Genomic DNA, 18,332 nt, shown 5'->3' on the forward strand with positions numbered 1-18,332 from the left:
TCACTCCCCACATCAACCCTAATGTTGAGTTTGAACAGAGTGGAGGCGGAGATGGTGGTAGTGTTGACAATGATATACAATTCTCACCAACACTACCCATATTTCAGCTAACAAATTCAATCTTGAATACGATAGATGTTTTCACAGCAATATTCGGCGATTCTTTCAATACACTAATGGCCGGGAATATTATAATTGACCCAATAAATAGTATCTATACATATTTGGAGAAGATTCGAACGCTTATTGAATACCAAATTCGAGCTTGGGGGAATTTGACAGCATAAAGGCCTCAATAGTTTTAAAAATATTCTATTTAAATGAAAATCGCGATGAAGTCTACTATCATTATGTGCACACTGAAATGCTAGCTCTCCACCAACATTTGGGGAATTATGAGAATGTTTTCATGGAATGGGCAGACAATGTTGTCACTCATTTGGGCGATTATAGCGAGAAGAATAGTGGTTCTGTGCTCTTATTTGTTGAAAATGTAAGAGTAAATATAAGTAAATTTCAAAAAGATTTTATTTTAAGTGCTGGAGGGGTGGGGTCAGAGTCTATATTTTTATAATATAACCCCGATTTGGAAGAGTATAAGGGCTTCCAACAAATTTGTTTCGAGAGAGGCCAAAAGTGTTTCATATACGCATTTCTTATAGCGGCTTTCCAACCTCTACAAAATAAAGCTACTAAGAAAAATTTGAACAATTGGGCTATATATGGGAAAGAGGAATCTGATTTCCCCCGAGTGGATTTCAGTTGTTTAATAGTCAAATTTCCTGTAACACTCAAAGGAATAGATATTTTTGAACAGGCAAACGCACATTTAAAGATTGGTGTTACAGTGCTTCAATATGAAACGGAATTTGAAGGGGGAGTGCGTACTAATAAAAAGGGAATAATATTTCCAGTAAGAGCTCCGTCAATTAAATCAGTGAAGCTCTGGGTTTGGTTGTTGTACACACCACCTAGTGAACCTGGTTCAATTGGACATTTTAATCCAATCATAGATATTAGTAGAGTTCTGGGGGAGGGTAAGAAGGGGTGCGGGGTACGCTACTATTGTCCAATATGTTTGTCTAGATTTTGGACTGAATTAAAGCTAGAGAATCAGATGAAGCACTTCAAACGAAACGGCTATCAATCTATGGAGACAGTTGAAGGTGACCAGTCAAATTTACGATTTAGAAATTTCCAGAATACACTTATGCAAAGTGATAAAATCAGTTTAGATTGTGATACTAAACTCACAGATGTGAACGACCCCCAAAGTCCAAATAGTATCAAAGAACATCAAGCTATTGCAGTCTCATATGCCCACGCTCAAAGGGACGCCAGTAACACTATGCTCTTGTTAAAAATAGTTGATACATTGGAGGAAAATGTTTGAATCGTCACAGCATTGACTAAATTAATCGTAACAGCGAATAAGGTAATCTCCCGGTTATGGCATACACATTGTCCCATGATTCTTTTATCAAAGGATCACTTGGCAATGAAACATGGGAAAATATTTTAGGTATCTAAAGAGAAATTTGAAGGGGATACTAAGGGGATAGGGACTCGGGGAAAAAGACTAAGGGGGGGAGGGGAAATTCCACGACCACGACCAATTATGGTAGGAAATATCATCACGGGGTAGCAATTTTCGTGGCGTAGTACATCAATCGTGCAATGTAAATGTAAGTGAACAGTACTTTATACCGATTTATATTCACAATTCAAATTATTATTTGAAATTTATTTTACCGGAATTGGCACGTATGCAGAGGGAGAGAGTTGCAGATAGTCGCTGGATAAATAAATCATTTACCTATAATATTATACCCAAATCAGCTGAGAAGTTATTGGTTTTAGAATTCAAGTGGCAAACACTGGATAATGGGCATATTTGTTGGGAAAAAACCATTTTTTAGATTCCTTTAGTTTTTTTCCCAGAATCTTTCAGTCAAATCATACAAGTGCAGAAAAAGGACAATTTAGATAGTTTCCCTCTGCCTAAACAACGCTTTCCTGACAATGAAATATATGATTTACTAATTTGTAAAGGCATATATGCATACGATTATTACAACTCTAGCGCAATGTTAAGAGACGAGAAACTTCCCCCATTGAAGCATTCTATAACTCACTTACCAATAGTCAGTGCACTGCCGAAGACTATGTATTTGCCAAAAGGGTTTGAGCCAAGGGGAACTGTAAAAATGGTTGGGATTATTGTAGAATGTACTTGGCAAGTGATTTGGTAACTCTTTTAGATATTCTCTGCAAGAACACAGACCAAATTTATTCTGAGTTCGGTTTAGACATTGGCTATTATTTTTCAACACCACACCTGGTGATGGATTTAATTCTTAAGTCCAATGCTGTTTTTCTGGACATGAACTCTCTATATCTCTCGGCAGTGTCTCACTACAGTTTACCGTGTGGCAACTAAAAATGGCTTGAAAATGCTTGTGACCTAGATTTCCCCAACATTCACATTGTCGAGGAAAATGGTCCCCAAGGATGGTTTTTTGAAATTGACGCTCACATACCAATGGAGCTCCACGAATCCGTAGAAGATTTTGTTTTCCCCTGTATAAATAGACCTGTGACAAAGGACTCTTTGAGTTCATACAATTTGTCTTTGGTCGAGGATATGGGCATGCGTTGGACCCCCTCCAAGCAGAAACTAATTGCAGATCAGGAACCGAAACAAAATATCGTTGTTCATCATGTAGTATTGCGGTGGATGGTGACCAGCGGTTTCAGGGTTACAAAGATACACAGAGCCCTGATACAAAGATTCGATCAGAAACCATATTTAAAAACGTTTATTGACACAAACTTTCACAGGCAAAAAGTGAAGCTGGAAAAGAAATCTATAAACTAATTTTAAGTTCAGCCTTTGGGAAAATGTGTGAAAGCGTACGAAGCAGATCTCGTTGTGACGTCGTAACCTGCCCCCGAGAATGTGCTTGAATTGTTGCTGACCCTAACTTCACAACATCCATTGTCATAGACTCAAATATGGTTCTTCCACACAGAAAAAAGAGAAATGTCGTTCTGAATAAGAATATCGTGGGGGGGGGGGGGGGTTCAGTACAGGAAATTTCCAAGAAACTCATGTTATCATTCTTTTACAATATGTGTAAGGTACAATGGCCAAGGGAGGGGGAAGTTGAAGTGTACTATGGAGACACGGATTCACTCCTGTTAAAAGTTAAAACAGAGAATTTATCGGGATATTTGGAAAATAGTGTGCACATCAGCTCTCGTATGGATTTTACGAATTGAAATGAGAGCATCTATCTTGAGTTGGTAAAGCGCCAGGCCCCCAATCAATTGTTAATGTTAAAATCTGAGACGGGGAGCGATTTAATATCCAATGGGGTGTTCCCCAGTCTGAAAGTATACTGTTTGGAAACACACAATAAGGATATAAAACAAGCGTGCAAAGGGGTGCCTACACACTTTGTAAAAAATAATTTAGACATGAATGTTTACAGAAACTGTGCTGAAAGTAGTTTAGTACCAAGAGCAAAAGCAATGGCAATTCGTTCTCTACAGTTTAAACACTATACTGTTAGATTGGAAAAAATTCCATGTCTTGCATATCCGACCAGGCCTATGTACGTGAGGATGGCGTGAAGGTACTCCCCCATGGTCACTACCCTATTTCAGATCGATTTGAATGTATGGAGTACAGAAAACAACTCGGTCTGGATATATTAACTTCAATTCAAAAATACTACTATTACTTTGTTTGTGTGTGGGCGGGTGGGTTGGTGGACAACAATTCCCCTATAATATACATTCCATTTTGCTAATATCATCGTCATCATCATCATCATCATTCAAGTTTTGCTATTGTACACAGTTTTTTTCTGGCCCGGCTCCGGCAACCGCACTTCCCCCCCCCCCCCGGCCGGCCCCCGGAGGGTGGAGGGAGGACATATCCCCGCCTGGCCTCCAGCCCGGGGGGATACAATTCATACGAGGACTTGATGTCTTCAATAATATTGAGCCAAACTCATGGGTGACTATTGATGATTTAGCTGAATCCTTTGAACAATGGTTACAGGAAATGCTACAACAGTTTACTGTTCGCTCACATCTTGAACACATTTCAATAACCCTAGTTCTACACAATCTGTTTCATCAGAGCAAATTTATGAGAACCCATGCTTTGAACTGTACCTACTATATTTTCTACAGAGTTTTTCGTGATTCAAGTTCTCTAATTACTCTTAATAAACAAATATATCCCGGTGCCTCAAAATTCTACTTTCAGCGTACAGTCAGGCAACAAATAAACCCTACGGCTAAATTCTATTGGATCTTAATCCGAATACACCCGAGGATTTGCGTGTAGTCACATATATTTTCGACAATGAAATTACAGTATATCTTCCGGTGAACAGTGGAAAAGGTTATTATTTTCCATCTTGACACGGAAGAAACTACATGAAAATAGACACTTATTTTCCGTTCTAAGCACTTCAAAACCACCACTTAGGAACGCCATACTAAAACACGGTGTCGACAAAGAATTTATTAATCTAATATCTGAACTTTGTTATCTGCTAGGATCTAAAATCTGCTAGGATTCAACTATGATTTTGATTCTTGGGTTGCAGCTGAAGACATTAACAATGCCCAATGATTTATATGTGACATTGAATTCCAATGTATCTGATCTACTCTACAATGATTTGAATAAAACAAGTGATTTTAGGACGAAACTCTCTCTTACCATCAAATTCGATGGCGCGTATGAAGTGGCTCTTGTCGACTGATTTCTCAAAGTTACCTATGATATCCTGAGAAAAGATTACATATATGATATAAAAATTAGACCCTATGATTGGCCACCACCCTTCAGCGATCAACATAAAAATTCAAAATTTCAATTGGTTGGAATATCCATATGTTGAATTAACATACGCGGAACTCAGCTGTATGAATGAAATGTGTCATACTATAAATAAAATAATTTCCGCTTGTAAAAAAGAGGGATTTTCTTTAAAGTATTCAGGCAAGAGGTCAAGATCGATATTAGTTGACTGATTGCCGATGAAAAAGTTATTCTCAATTATAATCAAAAATATATTCCGTGTCTGAAATATTGTATAATAGATTGTGAAAGTGCCGGAAGAGCTAGTGTTATTTCTGCTGACTATCCGCGTGCCTTCTCCATGGATATCTGTATATTTCTTTATGCTTCATTTGTTGAAACATCCAGAGTTGGCAATAGCAATTTCCCCTCCTACGAGTTCTTGAAGGAAAAACCAATCAAGATCATATTGATCATTACAATATAAAGCATCTTCACTATATCCCCGCAAACACTTCCTATTTGAAACTCTGTCGGTTAACACTAAGAACTGAATTAGGTGATCCTCTAGCAATATGAATAGGTTTGGCTGTGATTACATTTCATTTTAGACCAATCGTTGTCGGTGTCCAAAAACAAGATGTCTAATAGAAAAGTTTTATTCGTTTGTCCTGATATTGACTGCTATGTTGCTACTCTTGGCCCAAGACAACTGGGCAATGGAATGGACTATTACAAAGGTCGTTCATCAATGTCAGGCTATGGTCTTGGCAGTTGGTTTTCTAAGCTGTTTTGCTCTGCACTACCCCTGGCTAAAAAATATATTAACCGGCTGCGACAGATTTTGCATCCTCTACACTATACGATTGGGGCTCTGGCAAGGAATTTAAAAAAAGTGTTTCGGAAAATCTTAGGTCCAATGCACGAACCCTTGGCGAGCAATTGAAGTCTTGACAAAATGGAAAAGGTATAAAAAGGTTGAGAAACAGTGCATGACTCATCAGTCTCTACTCAGGTCAGAAACGAAAGACATCACTCCTGTCAAAGAAAAGAAGGAAAAAGACGACACGTACAGTAAACAGTAAACTTTATTGACATGTCTTTGAAATTTATAGATTTACATGTAATAGTCAAGAAATTCGACAACGAAATGCCAATTCCTGCAGTTGGAATATCCTATGAAAATTGTATATTACATAATTTATTTCGACAAGTCAGTGTATACATAAATGGAACACTGATGAGCACTAGCAACAATCTCTCAAATTATAGTCATACAAGGAATTGAGAGGCTCCTCCAATGGATATGAATAAATTACAGATAGTAGTAGTAAAGATGCACTTAAAAATGCTACAACTAGTGAATTACATGTAGTTGCAAAAATATATCATGAGATATTTAGTATACCCCAATGGCTACCACCATATATTAAAGTGGATATAGAATTTACGCTGGCTCCATCCAATTTCATTTTACGAAGGGAACCTCCTGCAAATTCTGATGTAACTCTCTCTCTCTCTCACCTCGGCAATACTACATGTGTGAAAGCTGCATGGCGGTGGAAAAACTGAGAGTCAGTGGACACAATATTAAACTACTTTTTCCTCATACAATCATCAATCAACGTCATATTGCCACAGGCTCGCGCACCTTCAGCGACTCATCCTTTCAATGGCGAAATTCTATCAAAATTAGCATTGGTATTTGTAAAAAATGCTATGTTCGTGGACAGGTTGCCCACATAAATTTCAGATGTTTGGGCCTTCATCTCTTGTATGTGAAGTAAATGGAGTCCCACTCTACAATCTATCTTTTGATAAATCCTATAGGACGTTGTTTAAAATTACAGTGTATATCCAAGATGACGATTCACAACAGTTTGAAAATAGTGAAATTGAAAAAATTTTTACTAAATCAATTCGTCTTACTGCAATTAACTTGTCTGGCACCTTAGATACGAGCCTAGTATGAACAGAGAGTGTGGGTTTAGAATTAATAGTTGCCGACCCATTACCTGAGAGTATCGCACTAATCTCGTTTAATCAATTTGAAACCTATTGGGAAATCCCTCCCGAAGGCATCAAATAATCAGTGTATTTAATATGGACCCCTACATGTCCAAACACAGATCCTATTGTATACCATCGGACTTCCTTGGAAAAATTGAAAGTGCAAACAATACCATTGCCATTGTTCATAGCCCTCCGTTGACTGTGAAGACCGGTCATTGGCTGTGCATCTTTCAACCAATGAAGACTATTGAATTTTTTGATCCTCTCGGCCTACCCTTTACATTGTACACTCTACACATTAACAACTATATTGAAAGCAGTGGGAAAAGTATTATTCAAAACCGGAAGAGCGTGCAGGATCTAACGACTAAAAGTTGCGGCTTTCATGCGCTACTATATTTCGTATTCAGATGTCGTGATTATACTTACAAGCAGTTTCTCAACATTTACGTAGACAATCAACGTCTGAACCACTTTTTGTTGGAAAATAAACTCTTGGACCTGTATAATTTTGATTTTTGTGCCCTACGAGTAAAGTGTTTTAAAAAAGTATGTAAATTTGTTTATTAATAAAAAAAATGTATATACACAACAACAACAACAATGTCTCTTGATTCACGTCGTAAAAGCTGCATACAATAGTCCAGTGATGGAGAATCATTCCCCAATATATTGTCAAGTGTTCTTTGAGCAAATATTTTTCCGTTGAAGATTTAACTCGAGAAAATCGTCATCTTGAATCAAACGTTTTTCCATAATCACAAGATTCGATATAATTTTCTCTTTCTCAAATTCATTAGTTTTTCAATCCTAACACTCTCACTGCTGACTCTAGACTATCCACGATTCGTTCTACTTCAAGAATATTCGATAACCTACTTTAAAAAAGATCTAACATAAAGAAAGAGAACATTTTCGATTTCGAAACAATTTTATTGTGTATGAACGTAATTACAACAATATTATATTACACATACAATTACCAATATAACTCATTGTACAACTATACTGGAAATCTTTCCTTATATTAGTTGTAGTTGCTATGAGCGGTTGCTAGGACTTCTTGTGTCTATTACGCAAATCCATGCTACATTCCTGGAAGTCAGGGCTAAGTGATGTCACTCCCGTTAGTATTTTGGCTCTCTGATTGGCCTAGAAATAGGCATATGGCTGTGACGTCACTCCCGGTCGTAATTAGAGAGACCTTCCAACTATTATAGCCCTAGAAAGCGGGATCGAACCACACTTTTCGTAGAGCCTAATGTTTTAAGTACGGTCAGTCAGTCAGGCACCAAAAACAATCCGTAGGCAATTTCTCTGGAAAACATCTATCAAACCATCATTCATTGTCGGAGCACCCATGCTTCAGAATCATATTTGACCACTGTCATCACTGTGGCTTCCAATATTCTAATCTTGTTTCACAGACTTATTTTTCTATTCTTCAAAGCTTTTTAACTGTGAAAAAACACCCTCAGCCTTGGCTATTCTACTTCTAACGTCTTCACTGCTCCCACCGTCTTTACTAATAATGCTAACAAGGTAAGTGAAGCTGTCCACTTCATCAATCTTTTGTTTACCCGACGTCACATTTTCATCCTCATTTATTCCTAGCCCTAGCAACTTAGTCTTCTTAACATTAATTTTAAAACCTATTCTAACTTCCTGAACTCGCAAAACTTCTAAAACTTCATTCAATTTGCTCAAACTTTCAACTAGGATGCTTAAATCCACAGCATAATCGAAATCCAGGAAAGTTTTTCTTCACCATTCCGTGTCATCCCGTGTTCTTCCGTGTTTTTTCCATCCATAAAGAGAATTCATATAAAGTAGGATAGAACACAGCCCTGCTTAACTTCTAATTTAATGTGAAACCAGCTGCTAGCCTCATTTACTATCTTAATCGCAGCAGTGTGATTCTCGTACATTGCACTAATCACTTTAATGTATTTGTCTAGTATACCATTTTTCCATTTTCTATTGAAGCCTATAAAGCTATAATTTTGTCAAAAAGCTAAGACAAATTGAGAAAATAAAGCTATAAAAATTGAGTGTAAAATATTTCCCGATCAATCTAAGTTCAGCACCCTTAAAAATACACATAATTAACTCTATAATATCATCCGCACTTCTTCCCCCAAGATTGGTCACAAGGGTCCTCTGCCCGTGAAAAAAATCGAAAATTATTTTCCATACCTGAATACTGTAGGCAATTTAGAAAATTTGTTGAAATCGATTTATTTATATTCTTCATTTTCTGAACCAACAGTATCAGGTTTGCCCTTTTTGTCCAGGAATTCTGACTTCAAAAATCTCCCTTTGCATAGTTCCGCTCTTATAGGCCTCAGCAGATCTTTTATACGAGTTCATACCATATTTGTCCTGTTCTTGTCTGGAGATACTCATTTTCTTCGCAGTATTTTCAGCACAAACACTCACATGTATCTGATTATATATGTAAAGTAAGCCATCGTGAGCTATACCATCCTTAAAGAGAAAGACTGAAAGTACAGATAAAGTAGGGGAACATAGCAAGCACCGGGAAACATTGTTTTGACTTAAATTATCGTTAGTTCGACTAGCATTCTAGTAAAGTTCAATAGAGGTAAACCATTGTATGCCTCGAAAATTTCTCTATAAAGAATATTATAGTATCATTTTTGACTAATTTTCTTGAAACCCCACAGCCAAGACTCTTGGCTGAACTTGTAAGAGTTAATGATGCTAATAATGTCTACATTATTGTTCATTTTTGAAATTTCACCGGTAAAGTGTTAGCCTGCCAGTGAAGCAAGGTGAAACAGGTGTGTGAAGCCAAAGAAGCTAGCCTGCTAGTAAAAGGGGCATTAACCTAAGTAACGTAAAATTATAAATACTCATAATATAAAATTGCGAAAAGATAAAAGATTGTTATACTTTTATTTCTATCAACTGATATACAACTCTAAATTTAATGGAAGCTTTCTTCCTTTTAAATGAACAAAACATCTTGGATACTATCTAAACAAAAAAATTGATTGAAATTTCGTTCAAGTACGTGCAGGATTAGATACGCTGCACACCGGCTTTTAAGAGACTGGTTGTTAGAATATCATTGTGGGGGGAGGGAGGTTGGATGCCTAGGAAAGAAAACTTTAACGCCGAAGTTTCTTAAATTTCAATCAGTGCTCCTTCAGATGAATCTATAGAAGTTATGTTGATAACTCTGTACTTGATTCGTTTTAAACGAGATTTCTAGATAAACTATATGAGTGAGTGCTGACAGGGAAGCAGTTGCTGTTTTGTTACAGGACAATTTTGAGTGTAAAATTGGAGATTCTAGCCTATGTTGGATCACATGAATCTAGATGAGTTGCGTTGGTAACTCTATACTTTGTTCATTTGAAACGAGAATTCTAGATTGGGGTGAGTGCTGAAGTGGAAGCAGTTCCTCTTTTATTATAGAGGACAACTTTGAGGGCAAAGTGGGAAGTAGAGCTAATGTTGGCTCAGATGAATCTACACGAGTTACGTTGACAAGTCTGTGTTGATTCATTTGAAACAAGAATTCTAAAAAACTATATGAGTGATTGCTGACGTGGAAAAAGTACAGAACAACTTTGAGTGGAAAATGGGAAATTCAAGCCTATGTTGGGTTGGACGAATCTATGTGAGTTACGTTGATAACTCAATACTCTATTCCTTTGAAACGAGAATTTTAGGCAAACTATAGGAGTGAGTGCTATATGAGTGACTATTATATCATATAGAAAACTATATGAGTGATTGCTGACGGTGAAATAGTACAGAACAATTTTGAGTGGAAAATGGGAAATTCAAGCCTATGTTGGCTCAGATGAATCTATACGAGTTACGTTGACAACTCTATGCTTGATTCATTTGAAACGAAAATTCTAGATAAACTATAGGAGTGAGTGCTGACGGGGAAGTAGTTCCTCTTTTGTTACAGGGCAATTTTGAGTCTAAAATGGGAAATTCAAGCCCATATGGGCTAAGATGAATCTATACGAGTTACGTTGATAACTCTATACTTGATTCATTTGAAACGAGAATGTTAGATAAACTAAGAGTGAGTGCTGACATGGAAGCAGTACAGGAAAATTTGGAGTATAAAAGGGAAAATTAAAGCCTATGTTTGCTCAGATGAATCTATACGAGTTACGTTATATATATTTTCCTTGTTATTCAAGCTAAGGGACGGTAAGATTGCCATAGAGAGGTTTTGGACTAGGCAGTTCTAATAGTGTACTTCTTATTGTGATCTGAATCTATTTTCAGGACTTATGGGTTACTTTAGTTTTTACTATGGGGCATGATCGTCTCTTGCTAGGTTGCTAGCTACCGCTGCAACCCAGATATTGGATTACACTTAGCAGCGCTCAGGGGTTATTCTTCAGTTATTGCCTATCTAATACCAAAAGCAGCGGAACCAAATCTATCAACTAGTGAAAAATTAACTCCGCTTATGTTTGCTGTTCAGGAAGAGAAAACACTGAATTCTCCGTTTACTACTTTCTCTTGTTGCCTCCCCTATTCTAAGGACATCTGTGGTAACACAGCCCTGGATTGGAAGTTCAAAAAAAAATAATGGCGCAGACACTTGTTCAATTATGAAGGTGTGGATTTTCCTATATGTAATGAGGAAGGAGTCAGTTCCTTGTCGCCGGGTGACTCTCGACCTCAGCGGATGGAACTCAAACTTTGGTTATGAATTATGGACAAATATGACCAGAAAAAGCTTTTTGGACGTTATAAAGTACCAGACGTTATAAAGTTACTAATGAAGATATGTCTGCCAGGGATTATACTACCTTTTATTGGATGGCTTTTTTCATGCAACTCTTCATGACTTCTACAAAAGCTTGATTAGCTTGATTATTTTTATAGCCATTATCACCAACAAATTTGTGGATAAGATATTGTCTAAGATTTTAGCTATATAATTATTCTTATCCGTATTATTTATGATGTGCATTTTGATTTTTTATCCCCTGCAAATGGGCGTGCCGTACATTTGTTTGACTCTTCTTTTAATGATAATTTTACCTTGGTTACATTATAAATGTTCCATATCAGAGCCTGGTAAAGTCCCGATAATTAAAAAAGAACAGAAGGAAACTATAACCAGCCTGGGAAATGTAAAGAAACTTAACAACGATGATTTATGTTATTCTTCTTTGATCTAAAGCCCTCTCCGTTCATATCATTGCTGGAGGTATTAGCGCTGCTTAGCGAAATTTGATCATCACTGCCCTTGGTTTTGAAATTGTATAGGTGCCAAAAATAATGTACACTATACATGGTTTCTTGTAGTGCAAGTAGTGGTGGGAACTTTGTATTTGTATGCTTGTACTTCATTCTGGGTGGGAGGATACAATGCAACGGTTTAAACTGCTTTACAATGCAATGGTTTTATCTCATTAACTGCCATAATAACAGAAAGTTTTTCTCTTTTCTCATTTTCGCTTCTTCTAAATCAACTATTTTTGATACTAATTTTTCTAGAATAGCTAACGAGTTTGCTTTGTATATGAAATCCTCATATTCCAGGAAAGTCACCAAAACAAAGATTTTTACAAACATGGCTCAAAATTGCTTTGATTACTTTGAGATTGTATGTTGTGGCCTTTTTAAAATACGTTAAAAGGACTGGACGTGAATTTACGAAGAACGTAAATCAGCCACAGAGAATTTGGTCTAATGAGCATATTCTCCACATATACGCACACACACACATTTACATAAACATACACACACTCATACACACACATACAAACATATGCACAAACAAATACACACTTACAAACACAAATATACACACATACATACACATGCACAAACAGATACACACACAAACAGTTAAGGTTTGCATAGGTTAGGTTACACACACAAAGACACAGACACACACACAGACACAAAAAATGGAGTTGTGAGAAAGAGTCAAACTATAGCGTAAGGAATGAGGCACTGAGGGGGGACAGTTTCTTTCATATTCAAATTAATTTCTGTTCGTCTTAAGTTTTGATGTCACTCCTTACTTTCAGTTAAAAAAAACTTGTTTTTTTATTTAATTTCTGAGCATTTTTAAATTATTGTAGGTTTTGATTTTGGCTCACCGTACATGAATAACTAAAACAAAATTTGCAGATTAATTTTACTTTAATTATAGCGGACCTGTTTTTAAGCTATTTAGAATACGATTATATGATGGATAAAAAGAATCCAAGTAACATAAAATATTTGCTCTCAAATAATAAAAGATATTTAGATGATCTTCTGATAAAAAATTGTTCAGATTTTCTAGAATTTTGAAATAAAATAGATCCACCGGAGTTAAAGGTGGAATCTAATAATGGGAATGGCAATTATGACCATTTTCTAGATTTAGATATTAATGTTGCACCTGTTAATACACTATTTTTGAAAATATATAGTAAAACAGACGATTATAATTTTGAAATAGTGAATTTTCCATTTTTTAAAAGTAATATACATTCGAATATAACCTATTCATCGTATTTTCCCCGACTATTTAGATATGCAAGAATTTGTACTAATTACATCGACTTTAAAAATAGATATAAAGTACTTAGCAATAAGCTAATCGTAAGAGGTTTTTCCGCCAATAAACTTGCCTGTCAATTTAAAAAGCTTTGTTTTCAGTATAATCAACTTTTACATAAGTATAATAAAAGTTATCAAGATATTTTAAATGATATTTTGCGGTAACCTGTCGGAGAAATATGTTTCTTTTCCCGGTATATTTTTGGAGTTTAGGGTTGGTTGCAACACATGTAGGTAAAGAATAACGTAGTATATTTGGAATTTAATTCTTAGAATTTGAGTGAAAGTAAAAAGGTTATGGGGGATGGTTAGTATTATGCAAATATTTGGAGTTAAATTGGCTGAAGGTTTGGCTTTCAATGTTAAATGAAGGTTGGTTAAGGAAGCTCAGATTAAATTTTTTTGGGGTATATTTTTATATTTTTGGAGTATTTTGAATTGTGTTTATAGTTATTCCATAGGTGTCACTACATAAGGGTATGCCATATTATGGCATGGCACGTTCATTTTGCCTCGGTAATGAAATTTAAGCGCCGAAACCCATTTTAGGCAATGAGTTTTCTTCTGATGAGCTATGATATGTGGTGATCACCTGGGGAATATCAAATTGTTGCAGATTTAAGGTGCTATAGCTTTGTTTTGGGACAATGACTTATACTTATTGGTGTTGATTTTGCTCTATTTTGGACTTGATTTTCGGATTATCGGATTGGATATACTATTTTGTCCTAGGGAACTGGATGGATGAACAAGGTCTAGACCTTGTTCAAGTGCTCATTTATTTTAGTTACTAAAGTAGGAAGACAGTTTTTTTTTTTTTTTTTTTTTTTTTTTTTTTTTTTTTTTAAGCCAAGAAATTACCGTAATACATTATATATAACTTGGGAATTAACTTACGTAACGAGCTTCTAGATTCGAATATTTTTATTACGTATATTAGGGGGGTTCACCCCCTAGTCAATACCTCGCTCTTTACGCTTAAGTTCAAATTTTGTTCAAATTCTTTAAGAATGACCCCTTTATCACAAAGGCCGTTAATTAGAATAATTAGCTATTATAAAAGTACTAAAAAAGATTTTTTGCGTAAAGAGTGAGGTATTGAATAGGGGATGAACCGAATCATATACGTAATAATTTCTGTTCGTTTTAAGTTTTGATGCTGCACCTTACTTTCAGTTGAAAAAATCCTTTTATTTAATTTCTGATCGCTCTTTTAAATTATGCTGGGAAATCCGGTGCCCCCTTCATAGCAGTGTCCCTTCCTCCATGAAAACTTCCTCCATGGAAAGATTCTCCCACGTAACTCCTGACTCATCCCCCCCACTACCAGAAAAAAATCCCCCCTGAAAACGTCTGTATACTTCCCAATAACCATTATTATATATAAACATTGGGCAAAGTTCATAACTGGCTGCCTTACCCCGGGGGACTGTTGGGGATTAATCATCCTCAAACACATAGTTATTGTATTTTTCAACCATTCAGAACAAAATGGTTGTCTCAAAATTTTGATCTGGTGACCTTGGGAAAAAGTAAGTGCGAGAGGAGGCCTAGCTGCCCTCCATTTTTATGGGTCACTTAAAAAGGGCACTAGAACTTTTAATATCCGTTCGAATGGTCCCTCTTGCGATATTCTAGGACCACTGAGGTTCTAGAATATCGCATCCGTGTTCTTTCTTCTGGCAAAAAATACCAAATTCCACATTTTTCCAGATAGGAGCTTGAAACCTCTACTGTAGGGTTTTTTGATACGCTGAATCAGATGTAGGTTTTTTTTTGTGATTTTCATTAAGGTTCTGTGACTATTAGGGGGTGTCTCCTCCTTATTTCGAAAATAAGGCAAATTTTCTCAGGCGCCTAACTTTTGTTGAGTAAGACTAAACTTGATGAAACTTATATATTTGAAATCAGCATAAAAATATAATTCTTTTGATGTATCTATTGGTATCAAAACTCCGTTTTTTAAAGTTTCGGTTGCTGTTGACCCAGGTCGCTCCTTACTTACAGTTCGTTACCACGAAATGTTTGATACTACGCGGAAACAATATGGGTAAATTTCATAATTCATAGGCCTTGCTGCTATATGAAGGGTGTTGCTTCCTCTTAAACACCTTGATTTTCACACTAAATTTTTATTAAGTACTTAATGTACTTATACTAATGTTACAGAATGTAATTGTACTTAATGTTATTAATGCTACCTGTAAACAATATGGGCAAATTCCGTACTACGCAGCCCTTTTTGGCATATGAAAGGTGTTGCCCCCTCCTAAGCACCTCAGGTTTCAATCTAAATGGTTATTTATTACTTAAAAAATCTTCTTAATAGTCTAAATCTACTCCAAAAGGAGTGCCTTAGCTCCGCCTTCAAGTTCAAATGAGATAGACGCCTGCAATGGCCTCGATTGACCAAAACAACCCTAGTTGACGTTAGCGTTTGCTTTGATTCAGACCAGATTAAATAAGGAATGATAGTGAGATAGCAATTGGATTATTGGACAATTTAGTTGATGAAGATTATGATCGTGAGAGGCATGGAAGGCAATATAAAGCTCACTCGCGTCGTAGAATACTCTCAAGTGAGAGTGATAGTGATCAAACAAATGGCTCTCAGAGCCCAGAGTTTCAAACTCGTGCTCGATATGGCTTTCGGAGCCCTGAAAATAGTTTTAGGAACAAAAAATCTTTCTCTCAGATTCCCATAAAAGTCCATGGCATTAAGCGGAAGGCTTCTCCGGAAAAGCACAAAGGTAAAAGATTAAAAGAAAACACGTCAAATGACGCTCTATTCAAACAGATTTCTGAAGAATGTTCTGGTACCAAGAGGGTCACAAGATCCATAAGAAACTTGCCAAAGTTGCAAATAGAGCTTTCTCTGAGCCTTTTAAAATAGGGAAGCTGAAAGATTTATTTGAGCGCCACCCTAGGCCTGCGAATACCGATAAAATTGTTGATCCAAAGGTGAATAGTAAAATTTGGGCTGCTCTCTCATCACAGGCTAAACAGAGGGATGCTAAAGCACTTCAAGTGCAGCGGACAGTTGTTCACTCATTATTTTGTGTTTTAGAAGCAGCAAATGCGATTCTTGAGCTTGAAAATGCGCGTATCAAAGAAAAGATTATCAAAAACCTAACAGATGCTCGGCCACACCAAATATGATTTAAGTGTAAAAAGACGTCTTGCGATAAAATTCGAAGTGAGCCCAGATCCCACTGTAGCATCAACTTTTTGCACTTCTTAAGTCAAAGTCACTGAGTTTATTTTTGAAAAAGATATTTCCAAAACAAAGTCTAAAGCCAAGTCCGTTGCGGATTTGAAAAAAATCATTTGGAAGACCAAAAACGTTCAAGGGGGGCCTACCGTTACCGCCGATGGCAGAACGAGGCCCTCCATCCAAGTTATCGCAGAAGGCAGGGTGAGGACTGTCAAGAGAGGTCCAAATCCCAAATATTCCAGGAAAGGGATCGCCAATAGCTGGTATGTACTATTTAACATACCCCGCCCTTGATTTTCATGATTTTGTTGTGAATTTCAATAGGTAGTCACAATATTTGGCTGATAACTTTAAAGCAGGGAGACTTAGTAAGTACGTCTCAAAATGGCAGTAAATAGCAAATGATTTGAATATTTTGAATATTGTAGCCTCAGGCTATGTGATCGAATTTGAGAAAACACCATTAAAGGCTTTGAAAACAAAGAAAAAGTTTTAAGTTGGAAGAAATACAGGCTATAAGAAAAGAAGTTGATATTTTATTGCATAAAGATGTTATTATTAAAGTACCCGAGTTCAGAATAAAGAAAATACGTTGTATTTCTCCCGTTTTTACGGTCCCAAATAAAGATGGGTCTACTCGGTTTATTCTGAGTCTTAAAAAATTAAATAAAAGCATTCAATATTACCATTTAAAATGGAAAGTGCTCAGTCTGCGGTTCTTTTAATGACAAAAAATTGTTATATGGTCTCTATTAACCTTGTCGATTTTTATTATTCATGCCTTGTTGACTTTGATGATCAAATGTGGCTTTGTTTTGAAGTAGATTGTTGTTATGAGTTTACATCAATGCCAAATGGCTTATCATCTGCTCAAAGGGTTCTTACGAAAATTATGAAACCCGTTTTCCCCCTGCTTCGAAGAAAAGGGTATTTGTCAGTTGTGTATTTAGATGATTCTCTCCTTCTGGGAAGGTTGTATTTAGAATATCAAAACAATGTCTATGAAACAGCGAAATTACTGTCAGAGTTGGGATTTGTGATTCACCCGGCAAAGTCAGTTCTTATTTCAAGCCAACCAATAAAATTTCTGGGTTCTATGTTAGATTCACGATCAATGCGTATTTTCCTGCCTGAAAGAAAAATTAAAAAGGTTAAAGATTTTGTTTTAAAAATTCTTAGTTAAGAATTGCCTAAGATTCAAGAATTGGCAGAAACTCTAGGCGTTCTTGTTTCAACCTTCCCAGCAGTGGAATTAAAGTCTTTATATCACCGGAAAGTGGAGTTGTTGAAAACTCAAGCAGTAAAATATGCAAGGGGTGATTTTGCGGCAAGGCTAATTTTAACATCCGATGTAAATTCGGAACTTCAATGGTGGTTGGATATTGCCAATCATGCTTCTAAAGCAATTGAGCCTAGATCAATTGACAAATACTTGTGTAGTGATGCATCGAAACTAGGTCTAATTTTAACATCCGATGTAAATTAGGAGCTACAATGGTGGTTGGATATTGGCAATCATGCTTCTAAAGCAATTGAGCCTAGATCAATTGACAAATATTTGTGTAGTGATTCATCGAAACTAGGTTGGGCACTCGTGGACAAATATCCCATGAAAACGGCCACAGGTGAATGGTCCTTAGAAGAAAAAAGATTTGATATCAATGTTTTAGGAAGGAAGGCTGTTTATCTGGGATTAAAATTTTTTGATCAGGATGTTAA

The 18,332-nt window shown here is 36.3% G+C and overlaps 1 pseudogene; it reads left to right on the top strand.

The window, feature by feature from the left end:
• The first annotated feature begins 364 nt into the window (after positions 1-364).
• Positions 365-12,536, top strand: LOC148951851 (palmitoyltransferase ZDHHC17-like; annotated as a pseudogene).
• Positions 12,537-18,332: the final 5,796 nt, after the last annotated feature.

Source organism: Artemia sp. Qi Xiang Cuo, chromosome 5 (genome assembly GCF_049724085.1).
Source record: "Artemia sp. Qi Xiang Cuo chromosome 5, ASM4972408v1, whole genome shotgun sequence".
Lineage (NCBI taxonomy): Eukaryota > Metazoa > Arthropoda > Branchiopoda > Anostraca > Artemiidae > Artemia > Artemia sp. Qi Xiang Cuo.